The sequence below is a fragment of the Podarcis bocagei genome, assembly GCF_964188305.1.
Source record: "Podarcis bocagei genome assembly, chromosome: 4".
Lineage (NCBI taxonomy): Eukaryota > Metazoa > Chordata > Lepidosauria > Squamata > Lacertidae > Podarcis > Podarcis bocagei.
In genome coordinates, this window is record NC_138128.1 from 10,957,428 (window position 1) to 10,978,788 (window position 21,361).

General features: G+C 44.8%; 1 protein-coding gene and 1 pseudogene across 6 annotated transcripts in view; both read right to left on the reverse strand.

Annotated features, from left to right (window-relative positions):
- Window positions 1–21,361, reverse strand: part of LOC308585080 (uncharacterized protein) — a 459,744-nt gene that overhangs the window by 133,846 nt on the left and 304,537 nt on the right. The gene's annotated exons all lie outside the window — the stretch shown is intronic.
- On the reverse strand, window positions 9,662–10,336 carry LOC308584665 (small ribosomal subunit protein uS7 pseudogene; annotated as a pseudogene). Its single transcript has one exon. The product of its transcript is annotated as a small ribosomal subunit protein uS7 pseudogene (transcript).

Consider the following 21,361-nt stretch of genomic DNA (forward strand, 5'->3'; position numbering starts at 1 on the left):
CTATGAGAGGCATGGATGGTCTCAATCTATAATCAGTTATGATGCGCTTTTGAATATCTCCTATTAATTTGAAAGAAATGTGTACAGGTTCTGGTGGTTTATGCCTGTTGGCAGATTTGGGGAATAAATTCCAGACTACATGTAATGCTTGCATAAGCCTTGTTCCAAAGTTTTGGCAGAAATTCACAGGTTAGATAAATGATGTTCATGGAACAACTCAGCTATGGGATCTGCACTGTGCTGTTAGTTAAGTGCCAGCTGCAATAGGATTTAAATTGCACACTGTTGATACAATGGTTTCCCAAATGCCTGCACAGCTTCAAGAGTGATGCTGGCAGTGGCTGCTTCTGGACAATATCCCTGGCATGACATGTACATAAGAGGGTTGAGACGATATGCATGTTCAGTTGGCATATGGCTCACACAGTTGCTGATGATCTGTAGCATTAAACCTTCAAACTGGGAAGGTGGGGTGCATGCACAAAGGAATTTAATGTGGATTCGCTGTTACTCAGGTGTGCAAGTTTTCCCCAGTATCCACATGACTTCCTCCTCATTTAAATTATTATTTTTTATTATTAACTGAATTTATAAACCGCCCTATACCTGGAGGTCTCAGGGCAGTTCACTCCTCACCCCTTAATCTACATTTACTTGTTCCCTGTATGATTCAATAACAGAAATTAATCTGAATTCATATTGCACCCTGTGCAAGTGTAGACACAGAATATTACATCAAGTTATGTTGGTGATTCTCCAGCTGTGTGGTGATGGTGGCATGTGTTCTTTACCTCCACACCCACTTCTGTTTGCTTATTGCGACAGCCGAAATGATGTCTATTTCCAAGCGTGTCTGTTTTCAATAGTTGTGTGCTGAGGGCGTTGTGCAGAACATAAATCAGCTTTACATCTTTAAATTTGAGGAGAAGGAAATCTTCTCCATAACACTCCATAACTCTGTCACACCTGATCCAGCCTGTGTTACTTAACATCAGTTCTTGTGGTTGAATAAGGCAAGTGAGATGCCTTCATGCATTGATCTGGTATTGCAGCATTTGTAGGCAAAGTGCAATTTCTTATTTTTGGTTTAAGAACAGGTGAGTAAGTTTCTTAACTTGTTTTCAGAAGTGTGATATGAAAATTTGGTTTAATTTTTTTTTTGGGGGGGGAACATATGGATTAGACTGCTAATTGACACATTTCCCTTTTTTCATGTTTGAATTTTGTAGCTAGTTCCTCCATGTCTTTGTTCTTTATCACAGACATCTTCAAATATCTAAAGGGCTGTCACACGGAAGGATGGAATTAGCTTTTTTCTCCTGCTCTGCAGGCTAAGGACCTGACCCAATGGATTCAAGTTACAAGAAAGGAGATTCCAACTGAACGTAAGGAAGAACTTCCTGACAGCAAGAACTGTTCAACAGATGAATGGACTCCTTCAGGACTTTCCTACCTTGGAGGTTTTTAAACAGAGGCTGGTCAATATTCACGTATGCAAGCTGAGATTCCTGAATTGCAGGGGGTTGGACTACATGATCTTTGGGATTCCTCCCAACTCTACAATTCTATGAAAGTTGAACAGGTAGAACTCTTGTCTTGATAAGACTAAGGAGGTGACAGTGGAAAGCAACAAGAAGGCAACAAGAAGAAGGTAGGCCCTAGAGCTTTGACTGACAGTGCACAATCTTGGAGAAGAGATTGTTGAATTCACCAGCTGCTAGTAGGCACTCAGGGACCAGCTGCATCAATATTACTTCCTTAGAAATAAGGAATAAAGGGGAATTTCTGTATTTTGCCAACTCTTTCCTTTTTTAAAAAAGCAATTTGTGAGAAAGATATTTTGAGCTTTGGACAGACATACTAGGCTACTTTTGCACAAAATCAAAATACATTTATTTGATAATGTTAACAGAGAGTACTCTTATAGTGAATACATTGAAAATTTCAAAGAGAGGAAAAAAACAGACTTCTCTTATCTACAGAAGTGTAATAGTCCCTTGCTCATTCTTCCTCAAGCAGTCAAACAGGAGGAATACTTAGGGCCAAATGACATGTTCGAATAAAGATGTGTATTTTAAACCTTGGCAGCTGCTTTTGATAGAGAAAAGCAGCTTCAGGAGAGGAGGGCAATTTTCAAAAGAGAACTAGAAGAAAAGTGCAGGTGGGAAAAGGCAAGGGTTAAGCACCCCACCACTTTGCCACTGAAAATTGCCACCTCTTGATTCTGTTTTTCACTAGAAGAATCAACTGTTGTAATTTAAATGCATCTGTTTGCACATAACAGAAAGTTTGTCCCTTAATGGGCTTGCTTCCTTTGGAGAAGTGGGCACTGGAGTCCAGGGCATAAAGAAGAAGAAGAAGAAGAAGAAGAAGAAGAAGAAGAAGAAGAAGAAGAAGAAGAAGAAGAGGAGTTTGGATTTGATATCCCGCCTTTCACTCCCCTTCAGGAGTCTCAAAGCGGCTAACAATCTCCTTTCCCTTCCTCCCCCACAACAAACACTCTGTGAGGTGAGTGGGGCTGAGAGACTTCAAAGAAGTGTGACTGGCCCAAGGTCACCCAGCAGCTGCATGTGGAGGAGCGGAGACTCGAACCCGGTTTCCCAGATTACGTGACTACCGCTCTTAACCACCACACCACACTGGCTCTCACTTGGTGTGCAAGTTCCACTAAAATTAATGGGAGTTGCATGGTTCTCATGTATGTGTGGATGACGCATTCCAACTACCATGCTTCAGAACCTATGGAACAACCTTTTAAAAAAAACCACCACTAACATATGTTACATAAATGCATTCATTCTACTGCTGCTTCTATTAAAAGCAACAAGCTTTTAGTTTGTCTTTTTCAATTGCATTGTTTTGTCATTGCTGTCAGGATGCTCTTAGCAATGTTTGTCCTGATATCTGTATGTCAGCTGAACAGAATGTACAGCAATTAGGCACTCATTCCTCTTATTTGCTTCCTTGAGATTTATGCCTTCCCATTTTTAGTTTTGTCAAGGCCATTTAAACACAGGGGGCCTTACCTACACATAAAACAATACTTTGCTGGTGATTTCTTAGCCCCTTCTCCACTAATTTGTCCCATTAAGGGCAGATACATAATATGCTGACTCAATCATTGGTTTTGTTTCTACAAAATTAAAGGAAAAAATAATTTATGAAATTTGTTTTAGATCAGCCTACAATCTAAACACAAGCTGGGACAAGGCTAGAAGCCTGAAAGTTTCAGTAGACTAATAAAGGCACAAACATTAAACTGAAAGGGCAACTATAAAGCTATGGGAAGCTCATAAGAGTTGAAAGAGAGAAAAGTGGGAAACAGAAGAGGAAGAATCATGGAAGGAGGAGGAAAGGGCAAAGGGCTTTTAATGCATTAGTAGCAATAATAATAGTATTTATATAGGTTTTTAAAGCTCAAACTATTGGCCAAATGCTAGTGTAATTATCTTTACAACAACCTACAAAGGCCACTTTACTCATTACCTTTCTGTAAGTGTACCTGAGATGTTCTAAAGGTTTAGCTGAAGATATATCCTCTAGTATATCATATTGGTGTACATGACGAGGACTCCTGGCTACAGTTGTCAAGTGTATACTCAAGAGCAAACTTGGACTATACTGCTGCATAATGTATGAAACTACCCAAAGGTAGGCCAACATCATTACCCTTATATTGCAAGGGTGTGTTTTAGAGGCTGAAGTCACCCTGTAGCATGCTCCAGTCTGAGGTGAAACTTGAAGTGAAGCATTCCAGTCTTCACACTGATGGCCAATATACTACAACAGCTTGACTAGCATGACATGCAGAGTGTCATGGAACTTCTCGGTTCAGGGGGTGGGATGGAACTTGGAAGGAGAATAAGGAAGAGCTAAGAATGTACGTTTATATGCCTGTTGTCTTTGTCCATGGAGTTTTCTTGGCAGAGATACTGGAGTGGCTTGCCAGTTCCTGCTCCAGGTGGATCACGTTTGGTCAAAACTCTCCACTATGACCTGTCCATCTTGGGTGCCCTGCTCAGCATAGTTCATAGCTTCTCTGAGTTATTCAAGCCCCTTCGCCACGACAAGGCAGTGATGGTTTTCCCAGTAGTGATGTATGGAAGTGAGAGCTGGACCATAAAGAAGGCTGATCACCGAAGAATTGATGCTTTTGAATTATGGTGCTGGAGGAGACTCTTGAGAGTCCCATGGACTGCAAGAAAATCAAACCTCTCCATTCTTAAGGAAATCAGCCCTGAGTGCTCACTGGAAGAGACTCCAGTACTTTGGCCACCTCATGAGAAGAGAAGACTCCCTGGAAAAGACCCTGATGTTGGGAAAGATGGAGGGCACAAGGAGAAGGGGACGACAGAGGACGAGATGGTTGGACAGTGTTCTTGAAGCTACCAGCATGAGTTTGACCAAACTGCGGGAGGCAGTGGAAGACAGGAGTGCCTGGCGTGCTCTGGTCCATGGGGTCACTAAAAGTCGGACATGACTAAATGACCAAACAACAACAAGAAGAATGTACTATTACTTGATCAAGGACCTCTGGTAACACATGGTGGCAGTGTTGTAGATTCCACATACTCACAATGAAAGAATGAGTGAAAGAACCAAGAGATACCGTAATTTTCGCTCCATAACACGCACTTTTTTGCTCCTAGAAAGTAAGGGGAAATGCCTGTGCGTGTTACGGAGCGAATGCACTCGACCGGAGCCATGGCTGCCGTCAATCAAGCAAAGGAGCCGCTTGCAGGGCTTTGCACGGCTCTAGCTTTGCTTGCTTTACAGCCAGGAGGAGGGGGAGGAGCTGAGGAGGAGGGAGGGAAGGAGAGCCATGCCAGCAAAGCGGGCAGCAGCCGCTTACACGCGAGGAGGGACAGACGGGAGCCATAGCGAGCCGGAAAAAGCGCCGCGTAGCCAGCAACAGCTGCTGCAGCCTCAGCTAGCAAAGGTCCGTGCGCTCTCTAAACGGAGCAATGAGGCTGCAGAGGGACGGCAGGCACAGGAGGGCTCTGAGCCACGAGCGCAGTGAAAATCAGTAAAAAAGTTTTTAAAAAGGCTGCTGGGGACAGGAGGGCACGGGATGAGGGAGAGGGGGAAATTACAATTCTCCCAGCGTCTCAGCTGATCCGCTGAGCAGGACTTGGGTTGCAGGGGATTTGCCATTAGCTGCGTAAAGCAGCAAAGAGGGAGAGAAGGAGGAAAGCGGGAGAGGAAAGGAGCTGCTTACACTGCTGTAAGTGGCTGCTGTCCGGTTGGCTCCTTTAAAGCAACAGTGCTCTTTCCCTCCCCCCTCCCCGCTCAGCTCTCCGAAAAGCTCCTTCTCCACCCACCCCACGCGAGCTCCTTTTCCCCTTAGACCCCTCTCCTTCATCATTAGCCGCATCCTTCTCCACCCACCCCACGCGTGTTCCTTGTCCCCTTAGACCCCTCTCCTTCATCATTAGCCGCATCCTTCTCCACCCACCCCACGCGTGTTCCTTGTCCCCTTAGACCCCTCTCCTGCATTATTAGCCACATCCTTCTCCACCCACCCCACGCGTGTTCCTTGTCCCCTTAGACCCCTCTCCTGCATTATTAGCCACATCCTTCTCCACCCACCCCACGCGTGTTCCTTGTCCCCTTAGACCCCTCTCCTGCATTATTAGCCACATCCTTCTCCACCCACCCCACGCGTGTTCCTTGTCCCCTCTCCTGCATTATTAGCCACATCCTTCTCCACCCACCCCACGCGTGTTCCTTGTCCCCTCTCCTGCATTATTAGCCACATCCTTCTCCACCCACCCCACACGTGTTCCTTGTCCCCTTAGACCCCTCTCCTGCATCATTAGCCGCATCCTTCTCCACCCACCCCACGCGTGTTCCTTGTCCCCTTAGACCCCTCTCCTGCATCATTAGCCACATCCTTCTCCACCCACCCCATGCGTGTTCCTTGTCCCCTTAGACCCCTCTCCTGCATTATTAGCCACATCCTTCTCCACCCACCCCACGCGTGTTCCTTGTCCCCTTAGACCCCTCTCCTGCATCATTAGCCACATCCTTCTCCACCCACCCCACGCGTGTTCCTTGTCCCCTTAGACCCCTCTCCTGCATTATTAGCCACATCCTTCTGAACACACCCCACACGTGTTCCTTGTCCCCTTAGACCCCTCTCCTGCATTATTAGCCACATCCTTCTCCACCCACCCCACGCGTGTTCCTTCTCCCTTTAATACTTTTCCTTCCCTCCCCACTTAAAATGTGGTTACAAAGCACGGATCCACATGGATCCTCAGGATTTTTGCACTGGGTCACCCCAAGTTCACCATCAGATCATATAGCATATGCATGGCTACAGCCTGCACCAAAACACACACACACACCCACTGTTTCATGGGGCTGCAATGGCGCAAAAACATGGTTACAAAGCATGGATCCACATGGATCCTCAGGATTTTTGCATTGGGCTACCCCAAACTCACCGTCAGATCACGTCTGTGGCCACAGCATGAACCACAAAAATCATACATCCACTGTTTCGTTTAGAATATTTTTTTCTTGTTTTCCTCCTCTAAAAACTACGTGCGTGTTATGGTCAGGTGCGTGTTAAAGAGCGAAAAATACGGTACTTCAGTCTACTAAGAACAGCCCTATGCTTTAGGCAGGGAGACAATGGCAGCCCAGTCTGCTCAGTTACTGGTATTTGTATTTACAACCCCCAGCGACTAGCCCAAATGGAGGTACAGATTTGAGGGGTTCTGAATAGCTTTAAATATGATGACGATGATATATTTATTTATACCCCACCTTTTTCCCTGACAGGAATCAAGGCGGCATACAGATAAAAAAAGAATTGCTAAAAACATGGGGGGGACGCAATTAAACATTAATATAATTAAAACTACATACACATATAAAATCTGTTTAAAACATACAAATAATTACAATAAAAACAGCATGGCAACAGCCCTTGTATTATAAGCCTGTTGGAATAAGAAGGCTGTCAGCTGCAGGTGGAAGGACAACAAGGAAGGAGCTAGACTAGCTTCTCCAGGGAGGGTGTTGGCAGAAGCCACCAAGTAGGGAGACAGTCTGGCAGAAGCCACCAAGTAGGCCCTCTCCCATGTCCCCACCAAGCATGCTTGTAGGGTGGGCAGGACTGAAAGAAGGGCCTCCACTGAAAACTTCAAAACCCGGCCAGGTTCATATGAGGGAATGCCATATTTCAGATAGCTTTGACCTAAGGGAGTTGTATGATATCTATAACCCAGTCAGCGATGTGGCTACAGCTCTTTGAGCCAGTTGAAGTTTCTGAGCACTTTTCAAAGACAGACCCCACACAGAGCGCACTAAAGTAATTCCAACAGGGTGTTGTGTGTCACTGTGGCCAAATCAGACATCAGAAGGGATGGACAGCTAGCACATTAGCTTTAACTGTGCAAATGCTCTCCTGGCCACCACAGAAACCTGAGCATCCATGCTCAATACTGAGTCCAGCAGCATGCCCTAACTATGAACCTGTGTCTTCAGGAGTAGTTAAACAGCAAACCAGAAGAGGAGCAGATTAACACAATGATTTATCTAATGGAGAGTGAGTCAGATGATATCCTGTTATCATTCCAGCTCAGTGAGGAAGAATTAAAGAAATATTATATAGGGAATAATAGTATTGAAGAAGATTTCACTCTGACATATAAAGTGATTTACGAAGGGGAAACTCACACTTGCAAAAAGAAAATGAACTCATGGATTATTTTATTACCTCTATAGTATGCAGTTGAGCTTTCATGACAAGATGTTTAGGGGCAGAACGTTTGTGGGGGCCAGAGATGTCTGAACAACTACAGTTGGGTGGGAAACTCACCTAGGAAAAAGAAGTCTCCCAGGGATGGAAGGATCTGCCAATTTCAGTTCATCATAGAATCACAGAGGTGGAAGGGACCCAATGATCATCTAGTCCAACCCCTTGCAACGCAGGAATCTCAGCTAAAGGATCCATGACAGAGATGGCCATCCAACCTCGGCTTAAAAGCCTCCAAGGAAGGAGAGTCACCTCTTGTGGGTGTCTGTTCCACTGTCAAACAGCTCTTACTGTCAGAAAGTTTTTCCAAATGTTTAATCAGAATCTCCTTTCTTATAACTTGAAGCCATTGCCTCGAGTCCTACCCTCAAGAGCAGGAGAAAACAAACATCAGTTGCTCATTTCCCCAATCTTAAATTCCATTCTCCATATTTCTGGAAAAAATAGTTGTTGCTGTTTACTTTAAATCTTCATAAAAATTTTGCAGCATTTAATGCAAACTTCTTCTAATAAACACATTTTTGTATGCAGACCAGTGGTTTACTGAGGACCCCCGATTTCTCAAAAGCCAAGCCATGGACCCCCTACTTTTGAAAATTTTGATAACTCTATGCTAGTTACCTCTGCAAAGCAATTTTTTTGAATAAAATGTGGTGTAGCCCCTAATAAACAAAGGATTTTAGGGATACTAAAAAACAGAGTAGGGCTGAGTGACATCTGGTTTTCAACATTGTGATATATCAGCAGCTAAACATTGTGATATTCTGATATATCACGATGTTTGAAATTAGGGATCAGGTGTGGGGATGAGGGAAGGAGCAGTCACAGAAATTGGATGGGTGGAGGGAGGAGAGAAAGCAGAGTCAACTCCACCACATGCTTTGAGTGGAAGGGGTTGGGGGTGCATCAGTGGGGCAGCCAGCAAAGATGCACATCCACTGTGGCTGCTTTCCTTCAAACTGAGAAAAGCTGTTCTGCCTCAGTGCCTGGGGAAGGGAATGCCACGGGCCTTGAAGTGAGGGCGATCAGCTGTCTTGTTCTCCATCAGCGTGAGGGGAAGGCAGCACCTCACAATCGGACTGCCCTGTTTTCCCTCAGCGTGAGGGAAAACTGCAGCATTATTGGCTGCCCTGGTCTCGCTCAACATGAGGGAAGCAGCTCAGATTATCGGCTGAGATTATCATGCAATATTGGCAGTGCCATGAAATTGGCTGCCCTGTTCTCCCTTGCCGTGAAGTGATATATTGCTGCATACTGCCAGGTCAAAATCACTATCGTGGTGTGATTGCAAAACCAATTTTGACCAATATATTGAAAAATCACACAGCACTAAAACAGACCATAAAATTTGTGATAAAGGTAAAGGTAAAGGGACCCCTGACCGTTAGGTCCAGTCGTGGCCGACTCTGGGGTTGCGTAATTCATATCACTTTATTGGCCCAGGGAGCCGGCGTACAGCTTCCGGGTCATGTGGCCAAAATGACTAAGCCGCTTCTGGCGAACCAGAGCAGCGCACAGAAACGCCGTTTACCTTCCCACCAGAGCGGTACCTATTTATTTACTTGCACTTTGACGTGCTTTCAAACTGCTAGCTTGGCAGGAGCTGGGACTGAGAAACAGGAGCTTGCCTCATCACGGGGATTCAAACGGCTGACCTTCTGATCAGCAAGCCCCAGGCACTGTGGTTTAACCCACAGCGCCACCCGCGTCCCTCCAAAATTTGTGAAAATAATTTGGAGGGGGAAGGGATGGGGCCACAGACTCCCTAGGTGTGTTCTGCCTATCTCCAGGGATCCCTGGACCCCTAATTGGAAACCACTGATATAGACTAATGAACACGTTTTTGCAGGTTATTTTCACTAATATATTCATATTTTTATTTTATTTTGAAAATGAGAATTTATTTGCTTTGGATATCCTGCAACAGCAGCTCTTAATGGTTGGACTTGGCCACATGCTCCAACTCGTCCTTCTTCTTGATGGAGGAACCCTTAGCTGCATTGATCAGCTCATCTGCTAGGCACTCAGCTATGGTCTTTATGTTGCAGAAGGCAGCTTCAGGAGCTTCAGGAGCCCCAGTGCAGAGCAACCAGAGAGCCTGACTGACACGATGGAAAGGTGACACATCAACAGCTTGTCTCCTCACTGTGCCAGCTCAACCAATACAGGTAGAGTCTTCATGAGGGCCACTGTTGATGATGGCATTCACCAGGACTTGAAGGGGGTTCTATCCTGTGAGCAAATGAATGATCTCAAAGGCATGCTTGATGATGCACAGTCATGAGCTTCTTGCCATTGTTGCATCCATGCATTATCATTGAGTTAGTGAGGCGCTCAAGAATAGGACACTGGGCTTTGCAGAAGCGCTTGGCAGCATAGCGCCCAGCACTGTGTGGCAAATACTTGGCATATTTCTCCTTCACTACAATGTAATCCCGCAAGGAGATGTCACTGATCTGCACATCATCTGTGCCCCATTTTCCAAACAACTTGATATCAGGGGTCTCTGCCACAGCAGGGACTGTCTCCCAGTCAGTCATTATGGAGTCCTCCCCGTGTCCCGCTCGCTTGCAGAGGCAGAAAAGCTAATATATTCATTTTTATGCACACTTTCCCCATATATTTATAAACTTGCTTTGGTTGGAGAACTGCATTGAAAATTTCAGGTAAGTGAGAATTTCAACAGATTGCTATGTTCCAGTTTTCAGGTTGCTTCTGAAAGTGCAGATTTGGGGGACTTCCAGGTTAGCGCCTCCGGCAATGGCGGATTTCCTCTGATCGGGAGGAATCCGCTCCGTGGAAATTAGGGTCTGGACTGCCACGGTGAGGAGGAGACCCATTAAAAACCACAGGCAGGAGAAGCCTGTGGACGTGGGATTTGGCTGGCACCTTTTGCACCTCCCCTACTCGCAGGGAAACCTGGTTTCGGGGATCCGGAGCGATGTGGGGTGAGCGGCGCGGTGCTTCGAATCGACTGCTTCTTTCACGGAGTGAAGCCGCATTGCTGTTGCCGGAGAGCGCTGACTTTTTCCTGTGGACAATTGGACTCTAAACAACTACCCGTGAGTAGAACAGAAAATTGGATCTCTAAATATCTTAATTTGGCATCAAAACGGGAAGGTTCCAAACAGGAAGTCCGCCTTCCTCTTTTGTAAATAGATTGAAGCAAAGAAGTTGCAAGCTAAAGCCTGGAAAGTCTTTTGTAAAGGATTAAATCTCCATCGGTTAAAATTACTAAACCCCCCTTGGAAGCAGGAGAAGAGGGGGAAATTTTAGATCGTTCAAGCCTGCAGGAGAGAGAGTGAAGAAAGATAAATTACCACCGTTTCGAACCTGGGAACGGGCTGCCAGTAAGATTGACGTTTTGGGAAAGTTCATTGACTGTGAATAAAACGTATGTTGACAGATTGTTAAATAAGGGAAATATATTGTTTCCATTGTTTCCTTTTGCACTTAAAAAGGAGTAAAAAAATAACTGAAAATCGAAACTGACTGATTTGGGACTAAAAGTGAATACCTATGCAGAAACTACTCAGGATTTGATTCAGGAATCTGTTTTGACATGGCAAGCTGTGGAGAAGACGAAGGAGAAAGTTGTTGTTGAACCTCAAGTAATTCAAGTGGAGAGAGCCCCGGCCTCACAGAGGCAATTTGATGAACATAAGCTGTTGCCTTTTACGATTGAATATAGAGAAAGCCAGATTTGGTGGGATGGAGCCCCGCTTGGATTGGAGAAGGAAAGTTGGATAGATCCTCTTATGCAGGGATGTTCTGGCCTTTGGGATTTGGATTTGGGTCAGGGGGAGATTGGTGCTCTGAAATATCTTTTGGACTTTAGTTCTGACTATGGAGAATGGGCTGACCTGTCGAGAAGGAATAAGGACATTGTTAGGTTGGAGTTTCCCCGAGATCTACTCCTCAGTGCCAAAGGAAGGAAATTAAGAACAAGATCAGCAGAAGATAAAGTAAAGTACATCTATAAATATGAAGAAGAGCTGCAGAAGGGACATGGAAAAGAGTTAAGAGCCTCGGACAGAAGGTCACCAGGTTGATGGACCATATGGAATTGATAGAAAGGACTGACAGAATCCGAGACCAGGGAGAAGAGACGGTGGAAGAAGATTGGGGGGGGGGAAAGTTTTTTTAAAAAATTTATTTAGAGAAATGTTGCAAAATTAATGAGTGTTAGAAAAATGTTGGAATGAAATTATATGGCTTTAGTCGAAATGTTATAAGGAGTTAAGTATAAATAAGTTTTAGGGTTTTAATGGTAAGATAAGGTTAAAATAAATTAAGATAACTAAATGATAGAAAACAGTGAAAGATGGAAAGGATTTGCTGAAATAATTAATAACTAGAACACAAAAAGGGAGGTGTGAGGAGGTCGATGAAACAAGCTAATGAAAGATAAAAATATGGAAATATTGAATGTGTTTTTAATTGTTTTTGCTTTTGTTTTTGTTTTGATGTATTGTGTCTTTTGCTTTTTTATATGTACTGTAATGTATTGATTTGTATTGTTTATTTTTTTCTCTTTCTTTTTTATTTCCCTCTTTAATTCTTAAACTTTTAATAAATATTATTTTTTAAAAAAATAAAAAATGAAAGTGCAGATTTGATAGATTCAGCTTTAAATGAGAACTGAATCAAATCTCTCTCCCTTCCCTAGTCACTACTGCGAGGCACCATGAGAGAGTTAGGAAGCAACAATTAGACCTCCATGGCAGCAATGACAGCAGGTAGATGGTGTTCATACGGTGAAGGAAAAGCCACAACAAAGAGTTTTCAGAGGTATTAATAGCAGCATGTGTGGTGGGGAAGACCCACCCTCTCAACACCAGTGTCACTGCTGCTTATCAGGCTGGGGTGGGACAAAGCAGTAGCAAGGCTGGGGCTGTATTAGGAGTGCTGGATTGGTTCCACCAGTGCCCTTAACCTCACCACCAACCTGCCCTGCCCCAGCTCTGTGTAGGTAAGCAGCAGTGATGCCAGTGTCAGAAGGGCAGCTCCATGGCCCACCACACATGCTGCTAATGGGAGGTACGGGGAATTTTTAGCAGGCATACCAAAAAACAGGGAGGGAAAATCACAGTGGTGAAACAGAAAAACCCAGAATGGAAAATTGTCCACCAGAAGGTTCTGTTTGCTGCAACTGCATGTAAATGAGACATTTTACAAGAGCATGCTTTGCAGGAGTAACAGTACAACAAATAAATACTTTCTGGAATAATTGGCAGACAATACAGTAGTTAATATGAGAGTGTGGCAGCACAAACAAATGTGGATGGGTACCCAGTTGAATGTAAGCTAGACTCTGGAGTGGATGTCACAGTTATCTCACTGACTATTTAGACCAGTGTTTCCCAACCTTTTTTGGGCAAAGGCACACTTGATTGATGAAAAAAATCTCGCGGCACAGCACCATTACAGCCCCGTGACGTCAGCGCGCAGCGTCACGCCGGGAGGGACGCACGAAAGTGAAAGTTTTCAATTTTTTCCCCTCCCCCTTGCCGGGGAACCTCCAAGCTTTGGGGGTGGGGGGGAGGAGGCAGCAAAGCGAGGGACTGAGGGACCCTAACCCTAACCCTAACCCTCACCGATCACCCGGGAAAGCATGCGAACGAGGAGCCCCCGTGTCCTGCTCCCGGCAGCGGACGGCACAAAGCGAGGAGGCCTGGACAAGGCAGCACGCTCCCCGCTCTCGCTGCATCGGGGCTTTTCTCCTCCAGGCCGCTTTCGAAGTCCCCTTCTCCGCTCCCAAGAGCCGGAGCCGCTGCTTCCAGGCCCTGTCCGAGCCCCGACTTGTGGCCTCACTTCGAGGAGCGCCTGTTGCTGGGGACGGGGCTGCATCCCCCTCAGCCGCCGCCTCGCTTCCTTCCAGGAGACCCGACGGCTCCCCCTCTCCCGCTCGCCCTCCTGCGCCCGCAGCAGACCGAGACCTCCCCGCCCCCGCCTGGCTCGGCCCTACCTGGGCGCCTCCAAGCCCGGCCGGCTCCGCGTCGCGCTCCACGCCGGGCAGCTGCAGCGGGGGCGTGCGGCGGCCCGGCTGAGTGCGCCCCGGAGCCGCCGCGCCGTCGCTCGCGAGTCCCTCCGAGAGCCCTCGGGACTGACTCCGGAGTCGCGAGGCGGCGCGTCGCCCAGGGAAGGGGCGGCTTCCCACAAGTCCTCCGGGAAGCAAACGCCCTCGCCCGCCTCCCTCCAGGCAACATCTTGCGGCACACCAGGCAACATCTCACGGCACACTAGTGTGCCGTGGAACACCGGTTGGGAAACACTGATTTAGACTACATTCAAGATAGAGCTTTCTAGAGTCAGATAAAAACCTAAAGCAACAATGAGAGAAACACTCTGCAACTGTGGAAAGGTTCAAAGCAACTATGCATTGTAATGGTGAAGAAAGAAAAGTTGTTTATGTGAGATCAATGCCTGTTAAGACTCAGAGCATATGAGGACCTGGTGTTGCTTAAATGGCTGGGATAAATGGCATTAAACATTGTCAGCAGTCAATCCACACACAGACTATCCCACACTCTTCCAGGGTCTGGGCTGGATAGGAACTTCAAATAAAATTAATCTGAAACCACATTCCATTTTTTCCATATTTGTTCCCAGACAAGTGCCAATTTCACTCTTGAAAAAGGTGGAAGAAATGGAAATGGAGGTCACTGAACCTGTTGGTGATCCCACAGATTGGTGCAGTCCAATGGTTATTACTGATATGGATCTGTGTTGATTATTCCCAATTGAAATATAGAAGAGAACTGTATCCCATGCCAGTTGAGAAGGCAAGTCCAAATAAATTCTTTTCTAAATTAGATGCCAACAGTGGATTCTGACCAATTTCATTGACAGAAAGCTCAACAAAACTAACAAAATTCATTACTGTTTTGTTTTTATTATTTATTTTGTGTTTTATCTTGTATTTTTATGCTGTGAACTGACCTGAGATCTGTGGCTGAAGGGCAGTATACAATTTGAATAAATAAATAAAATAAAAATATTCCCTTTGAGTGTTTCCAGTTCAAAATACTACCCTTCAGAATCACTTCAATTCCAAGCACTTCCAGAAAAGAAAAGAAAAAAGAAAAGAAAAGAAAAGAGTTTGGGGCTGTTGAGGGGGTCCTGAGTGATATAGACAATGTTATAATCATGGTGGACAATATGGGATTACTTTATACATGATTGTGACAGATCTTACAACAGCTTCTTGAGGCAAAAGTAACACTCAAGCAGAAGAAATGTATGTTTACAATCTGTAACTTCCAAAGAACCTAAGGACTTATTGGAACCCAGATTTTTAAAAACCACTGAAGAACTTCAAAATGCAAACTAGAATAGGACAACCCCTCAGCCATATTTTAACCTAGCACTGTTTTGTTTTAATTTGCATCAGATTCTGTTGGGTTGACATGCCAATTTCCATATTTGTGAAAATAACTAAATATTCTAATATTCTCCAAATACAGAATGTGCAATCAAATTATCATGAGTCTGGTGCAATGCTCTTGGTGAGGAGAGTTCCATCCAGAAATATGGTTCACTCATGGATCAAACATCACAAGTAGAACTTTTGTTTCAACACCCATCCCCTCCAACATAATGCTCTTCCATAGAGTTGGCAGAGGTGGATTTAGGGCAGTGTGACCAGTTTCCTTGCACAGGGTTCAGGGTCCAAGGGGTGTTTTCCCACCTCTTTCCCAAAGCCAAGTTAGCACTTGCTCAGCTTTGAAAAGGAGATGGAAGGGCTCTAGGATGCTGCCAGAGCCTCATGCCTTCTTCCCAAAGTCCAGAGCCTTGCTTAGTTGGCTTTGAAAAGGCAGCGCAATAGCTGGGCGATGGTGCCAAATTTTGACCTCGCACAGAATTCTATATTATCAAGCTCCACCCCTGGAATTGGCTCTCACATTCAGCTGCAAATCACTAAGTATTGAATAATCAACTTATGAGAAATCAAATGAAGTGTCTGCATATGGAGACCTGCCAATATTCCAATGTGGAACTTTTCTTAGATTAGTCCAACATATTCTCTTCACCACACCTAAGGACAACAACAGAGAATGTAGGGAAGGACAAGTGGGACTCACAAAGCAGTCCCTAAACAATACCCTTCAGCACCTGCTGCCTGAGACAGCTGTCTCACTCTACGAATGGTAGGGCCAACCCTAGGGTTCAGATAAAGCATTTCCATTTCCACCAGCCAATCAAAGCATGATTTTATTTATTTAGAAGATTTTTATTTGTAAAACCTGTCTTTCAGAACACAGTGCCCGCACAAGACAGGCTCTAAAAGACATGAAAATACAATTAATAACAAAGTGAGCAAGCAATGCAGCAAGTACATCACAATTCAGCCAAATGCACTACTTGCAAATACAGTATGTGTCTCTACAGTTCTTTTTTAATGGGGAGTGAGAATCAGCATCAGAATTAAAGCAGGGAGCGAAGAAGAAAGTGGAGAGTGAAGATCAGCCTCAGAATGAAAAGGGAAAGTGAAGATCAGCATTGGGATGAGAGGAGGTGGTGGTGGAGGATGAGGATGAGGAGACAACAGCAGAGGCAGCAACAGGTGGATCTGCTGCACCTCCCAGGGGGTCCAGATCCACTGCCCAAGGCGACTACCTCACCCTACTTCATGGGCCAGCTGACCCGGCTGGTATTATCCAGTTTGTTGTATGCAGGAAGTGGGACTCATAACAGTAGTAGTTTCTATTGAATATTCATAATTTGAAAATGTTATTTTTTTTGAGAAGTGTGATGTAATTATTCTCCTCTGTCAACCCTTGAGAGGTATGCAAGGGAGGGTCATCATATTGCCCTGGAGGAAGAAATGACCCTAGCTCATTTCCAATTATGAGTTAATTCACTGAGTATGTGCAAACAGATTATTTCCCTAGGACCCAGCAATGGAGAAAAGGAACCAACAAAAAAGTTAGCCTGGTGAGGAGGAAAAACTTCATTCAACCCATGAGCTTCATTTAGGGAAACAGGAGCCTCTACCATGTAGAGGAGAAGCTCTGCTTGCTCAGCAAGTAGAAGATGAGACATACCGCACAATTATAGCCGAGCAATTCACCCACTAGAACTGGTGAGATGATTACTCTATTTTTCACAGCATGCCTCATGGGTAATGACAAGCAGTGCATGCAACTTTACGCGTGAGTGTCTTGTGTCTGTTTATTCCCAGCAATGCCAGCAGGAAAAACTGTATCTTACGACATTCTGAACCATAGGTCCTTGATGCTTCAATAAGCAGCTCTCACAATGTGCTCTAAGTCAATTTTTCTCCCCTTGGAACTATATATTTGTAACAAGATTCCACATGGCACCCATTTCACAGAGAAATCACAAAGCACTTTGCTCTTTTTTAAAAAAAAAAGGAGGAGGAGGGAGGGAGGGAAGGGAGAGAGAGAGAGAGAGAGAGAGAGAGAGAGAGAGAGAGAGAGAGAGAGAAAGAAAGAAAGAAAGAAAGAAAGAAAGAAAGAAAGAAAGACAATGAACTAGCTTAGCTGTCTTGCTTTCATTTACATTTTTCAAGTTGCTTTCTCAGTTCTCAAAGTCTTTAACCTCTCAAGTGTTCCTGGACAGCCACTAGACATCCACCACTTGGACTGACTTTTGATAGGTGCCATGGCAGTTGCAAAGAACAGAGCTGCAGCTATTTACTTAAGAGGTTGGCGGCCATAGAGCTTAGGAATGTTTTCTGTAGCCTCACAAAAGGATAAGTTTTACTACACAATATAGCCACTTTCTAACAGATGAAAGAAATGGATTCAGTGTTGGGCACACAGCAAGCCAGGGAGACCTCAGTGGATAATGATACATAGTTAAGAGATGAACTCCAGAGCGCGCAGCACATTTACTGCCAATGAAATGCAGTTGTAATTATTTCTCATCCACCTTCCCACACTCCCCATTTTAAGAATCCAAGTCCTAATAGCCAATATGTTACACAAGTCTCTTCTATGTGCCATGAGAGAGGGGAATGACAAATTAGTTCTCATGAAAGCTTCTAAAAGTTCTGATCCTCTAAAAAGGGTTGTATCAACGTGTTAGGAGAGATGGTATACATATCGCTATTGTACAGCAGTCTGTATCAGCTCAGACCTTGGCAGCCTCAGATCCACGTGAGAGATGACAGCAGACATGTAGGTCTGTGGTCGGGAACCTGAGGACTGTGAGCCGAATGTGGCCTCCAGGCCTCTCTATCTGGCCCTTGGGAGTCTCTCCAGACCATACTTCTCACTGGATCTGCTTTGCGCACACAGTGCTTTTGTCAAGCTGGAATGTATCACTAACTGGCTCTTGCTTGTCAGGAGGTTAGGACAGAGAGGGCTGTGAAACTGTGTGTAGAAACTAGCCTACAAATATTAAATTTACATTCAATGGCATGTGGCCCTTGGAAGGATGCCCAGAAGGTAACAAGGCATTGGGGCTTAAAAAGGATTTCCTGTAGGTCCAAGGTTCTACCTTCTACCTTCACACTAGCATAAATATTTAATAGCTGTAATGTGCAGATCCTCAACTCTTGTTATTGGGAGGTGGGTAGGTACTAATGATTTTAACCCCAGGTTCCAACAGGACAGCCGGTATGAGATGAGAAGAAAAGTAAAGTAAAGTAAGAAAAGGCGGAAAGCCAGACAGGGTGCTCTGTTCACTGTCTGTTACCTATTGCCCTAACAGAGGTGGTTTTAGAGTAGTGTGACTGGTGCGGTTGCACTGGGCGCTATGCTGCAGGGGGTGCCACAATAACGCTCTATAATGGATCCAGTTACAGATAGGTAGCCGTGTTGGTCTGCCATAGTAAAAAAAATATAAAAAATATAAAAAAATAAAAAATTATCTGAAGAAGTGTGCATGCACACGAAAGCTCATACCAAGAACTAACTTAGTTGGTCTTTAAGGTGCTACTGGAAGGAATTTTTTTATTTTGCTCTATAATGGAGCGCAAGAGGCGGCGGGGGGGGGGGGGCAAATTGTAGCGATGCACAGGGTGCTGCTGAAATCTGAGAGCTCAAAGTCTGCCACTGGCCCTAAATAGATTTCAGTAAGTACCATGAAGAAACTGGGGCTTCAGATTGTATAACCCCACCCTGAGTCACATCTACTGCTTCCCTATGACTACCAGGGGCAGACCTTAGTAATTTGCCGCGCTGTGCAAGGTCAACACTTGATGCCCACCCCCCCAGTCTCACGGTGCCAGCTTAAGCCAGGCTTTGGGAAGGAGGAGTAAGGCTCTGGCAGGGACCTTGTTGTTGTTGTTTAGTCTTTAGTCGTGCCCAACTCTTCATTACTCCATTGACCAGAGCACGCCAGGCACTCCTGTCTTCCACTGCCTCCCGCAGTTTGGTCAAACTCATGCTGGTAGCTTTGAGAACACTGTCCAACCATCTTGTCCTCTGTCGCCCCCTTCTCCTTGTGCCCTCCATCTTTCCCAACACCAGGGTCTTTTCCAGGGAGTCTTCTCTTCTCATGAGGTGGCCAAAGTCTTGGAGCCTCAGCTTCAGGATCTGTCCTTCCAGTGAGCATTCAGGGCTGATTTCCTTCAGAATGGATAGGTTTGATCTTTTTGCAGTCCATGGGACTCTCCTCCAGCACCATAATTCAAAAGCATCAATTCTTCAGTGACCAGCCTTCTTTATGGTCCAGCTCTCACTTCCATATACTGGGAAAACCATACCTTTAACTAAAACTCCATGGCAGGTCCTAGAGCCCAGTAAACACTTGCAGGCCAATAAGCACTTGCCCGATGTTGGGAAGGAAGAAGCCAGGACCCTGTCAGATCCCTCATGACTCCTTCCCCAAATCGGGCAAGTGCTTACCAGGCTTTGAGAAGGTGCTCTCCTTGGCTGTGTGCCCAGTGCGGCTGTATTGCTGCCCTAAATCCGCTTCTGTGACTATTCTGTTAAAGTGGGCTCTATCAGCCAGGCAGATAAATTTATTACAGCACTTGAGATCTATGTTTTCAAATCCCTAGAGAGGGAAATAGATTCGTGGGATGGTTCTTCAGCATTTTAGTTCTTAGACAGAAAATCATTGTTAAAGTAAAAAGAAAAGAGATGCGAGAGAAATCAGTATATGCTTCCTGTAGTTAGTTCTCTCTCAGCTGACCAAAGTACTAATATAAGCATTCTTAGACATCAGACACTGAGTTAATATTATGAAGTGACATTTAAAACTGAATCCAAATATGGCAAATGAAGAATTGGACCTCATAATTTCCACCTAGAAGCTTAAATTTATTCTTGCCCATTAACATTTGACCATCTAGGATCCTCTGGCTATTAAACCTAATTCTCAAATCCCAAACTGCAGTATTGCCACCAGAAACCAAAGCTTCTTTATAGCCAATGCCATTTCATCAAATTCACATTCATTGATTAGAGTTTGAGAAACCCATCAGATTTAGAATTTGCATTTTCCCTCAGTTTCCACACAGATTATAAGTACATGGCATGTGAAACGGCTCATATTTCTTGAGTTAAATTATTGCTGCTCCTGAAACCAAAAACAGCTTTTATGGGTATGTCCGTAGCAAAAGGAAGAACAAAGAAACAGTGGGGTCACTCAGAGAAGAAGATGGTGAAATGCAAACAGGGGACACAGAAAGGGCTGAACTCCTCAATGCCTTCTTTGCCTCAGTCTTCTCCGATAAAGAAAACAATGCCCGACCTGAAGAATTTGGAGCAAATGATTCAGCAAAGGAAACACAGCCCAGAATAACTAAGGAGATAGTACAAGAATACTTGGCTACTTTAGATGTATTCAAGTCTCCAGGGCCAGACGAACTGCATCCAAGAGTATTAAAAGAACTGGCAGATGTGATCTCAGAACCACTGGCAGTCATCTTTGAGAATTCCTGGAGAACAGGTGAAGTCCCGGCAGACTGGAGGAGGGCAAATGTTGTCCCTATTTTCAAAAAGGGGAAAAGAGAGGACCCAAATAATTATCGCCCAGTCAGTCTGACATCAATAGCAGGGAAGATTCTGGAGCAGATCATTAAGCAAACAGTCTGTGAGCACCTAGAAAGGAATGCTGTGATCACCAATAGTCAGCATGGATTTCTGAAAAATAAGTCATGTCAGACTAACCTGATCTCGTTTTTTGACAGAATTACAAGCCTGGTAGATGAAGGGAACGCAGTGGATGTAGCCTACCTTGATTTCAGCAAGGCATTCGACAAGGTGCCCCATGATATTCTTGTAAAGAAGCTGGTAAAATGCGGTCTTGACTATGCTACCACTCAGTGGATTTGTAACTGGCTGACTGACCGAACCCAAAGGGTGCTCATCAATGGTTCCTCTTCATCCTGGAGAAGAGTGACTAGTGGGGTGCCACAGGGTTCTGTCTTGGGCCCGGTCTTATTCAACATCTTTATCAATGACTTGGATGATGGACTCAAGGGCATCCTGATCAAATTTGCAGATGACACCAAACTGGGAGGGGTGGCTAATACCCCCAGAGGACAGGATCACACTTCAAAACGACCTTGACAGATTAGAGAACTGGGCCAAAACAAGATGAACTTTAACAGGGAGAAATGTAAAGTATTGCACTTGGGCAAAAAAAATGAGAGGCACAAATACAAGATGGGTG